Source organism: Leopardus geoffroyi, chromosome B4 (genome assembly GCF_018350155.1).
Source record: "Leopardus geoffroyi isolate Oge1 chromosome B4, O.geoffroyi_Oge1_pat1.0, whole genome shotgun sequence".
Classification (NCBI taxonomy): domain Eukaryota; kingdom Metazoa; phylum Chordata; class Mammalia; order Carnivora; family Felidae; genus Leopardus; species Leopardus geoffroyi.
This window is the reverse complement of record NC_059341.1, coordinates 34,040,594-34,042,915: the sequence shown is the minus strand read 5'-3', so window position 1 is coordinate 34,042,915 and position 2,322 is coordinate 34,040,594. Positions and strand designations below refer to the sequence as shown.

Below are 2,322 nucleotides of genomic sequence, written 5' to 3'. Positions count from 1 at the left end.
GCCATCTGTATACCTTCTTTGGGAGAGGTCTGTTAAGGTCTATGGCCCATTTTTTAACTGGATTGTTTGCTTTCTCACTATTGTATGTTAAGGGTTCTTTGTATATTTTGGATAATAATTCTTTATCAGATGTGTCTTTTGCAAATATTTTATCCCAGTCTGTGGCTTCTCATTCTCTTGGTACTTACTTTTGCAACTAGAAGTTTTTAATTTTAACAAACTCCAAGGTATCAATTATTTCTTTTATGGACTGTACCTTTGGTGTTGTATCTAAAAACTCATTACCATACTCAAGATAATCTAGGTTTTCTCCTACATTATCTTCTAGGAGTTTTATAGTTTTTCATGTTAACATTTAGCTCTGTTGCCTATTTTCAGTTGATTTTTTTTAATTTTTTGTTTTTAATATTTATTTATTTTTGAGAGAGAGAGAGAGACAGAGTGAGAGCAGGGGAGAAACAGAGAGAGAGGGAGACACAGAATCAGAAGCAGGCTTCAGGATCTGAGCTGTCAGCACAGAGCCCGATGCGGGGCTCGAACCCACAAACCATGAGATCATGACCTGAGCCGAAGTTGGATGCCTAACCAACTGAGCCACCCAGGTGCCCCTTCAGTTGAGTTTTTATGAAAGGTATAAGGTCTGCATCTAGATTCTTTTTTTTTTTTTTTTTGCATACAGATGTCCAGTTGTTCCAGCACTGTTTTTTGAAAAGACTGTCTGAACTTATTGTATTGTCTTTGCTCCTTTGTTGCAGATCACTTGACTGTATTTATGTTGGTCTATGTGCTTTCTTTTCAGTTCTATTGATCTGTTTGTCCTTTCTTTCATCAATACCATACTGCTTTGATTATTGTAGCTTTATAATAAGTTGTGAGATCATGTAGCATCAGTCTTTTGACTTTGTTTTCCTTCAATCTTGTGTTGGATATTCTGGGTCTTTTGCCTCTCCAAATAAATAAACTTTAAAATCAGTGTGTCTAACCTCTTTTTTTTTTCTCCCCTCCCCCATGGACTTCTGTTAAGTTTCTCAAAGAGGTTAGAGATGGAGGGAGCCAAAGCATAAGAGACTCTTAAAAACAGAACAAACTGGGGTGCCTGGGTGGCGCAGTCGGTTAGGCGTCCGACTTCAGCCAGGTCACGATCTCGCGGTCCGGGAGTTCGAGCCCCGCGTCGGGCTCTGGGCTGATGGCTCGGAGCCTGGAGCCTGTTTCCGATTCTGTGTCTCCCTCTCTCTCTGCCCCTCCCCCGTTCATGCTCTGTCTCTCTCTGTCTCAAAAATAAATAAACGTTGAAAAAAAAAAAAATTAAAAAAAAAAAAAAAAAAAAAACAGAACAAACTGAGGGTTGATGGGGGGGGGGGTCGGAAGGAGGGGAGAGTGGGTATGGGTATTGAGGAGGGCACCTTTTGGGATGAGCACTGGGTGTGCTATGGAAACCAATTTGACAATAAATTTCATATTTAAAAATAAATAAATAAGTAAATAAACATTAAGAAATGACTAGCACAGAAAAAAAAATCAGTGTGTCAATATCTACAAAATAACTTACTAGGAATTTGATTGGGATTACATCGAGTCTGTAGATCAAGTTGGGAATAATTGACATCTTGAAAATAGAGTCTTTCTATCCATGAACGTGGAAGATCTCTCCACTTATTAGTTCTCCTTTGATTTCACTATCAGAGTTTTGTAGTTTTCCTCATATAGGTCTTGTACATATTTTGTTAGATTTGGGGATCCTAATGTAAGATATAAGCATTTTTAAGACCTTCTAATCCTCCTCTCTGGTGGGGATTTCTGAATCACTGGCTGCTCCACAGGGCATGCATAATCCTATCCACTCATACCTTTCCCAGTGTCTGGTGTGCCCACAGCTGGCATTTGGCATTTATATTGTTTATCTCATAAACGCTTTAGGAAGTTGAAGTTAGCTGTTTTCAAAGTTTTTCTGTTTGTTTTATTCAGAAAAACATGATAGTTATTTATTATTTTTAAATGCTCTATAAATAGCATGGCCCCTGCACAAGGATAACATGCAAATTCGTGAAGCATTCCATATTTTTAAAAAATGATCTACAAGCAAGAAATAGTAAAACATTAGTCTTTAAGAAGAAAAAATTTAAGACAGAAGTGGTAAGCTTTCCAAGGTCTTATAGTAAGTCAGTGATGCTGGAACTTGAAGCTTATTCACTATTGACTCTGATGGTGGCCTCAGTCCCATCCTGTTATAGAAAAGCTGCCTTTGATTTCCTTCTGATCCTTGCATTTTATTTATTTTTTATTTTTTAAGTTTATTTATTTATTTTTGGGAGAGAGGGAGAG

General features: G+C 37.6%; 1 pseudogene; it reads left to right on the top strand.

Moving 5' to 3' along the window:
- The first annotated feature begins 1,967 nt into the window (after positions 1-1,967).
- On the top strand, positions 1,968-2,063 carry LOC123592314 (annotated as a pseudogene).
- Positions 2,064-2,322: the final 259 nt, after the last annotated feature.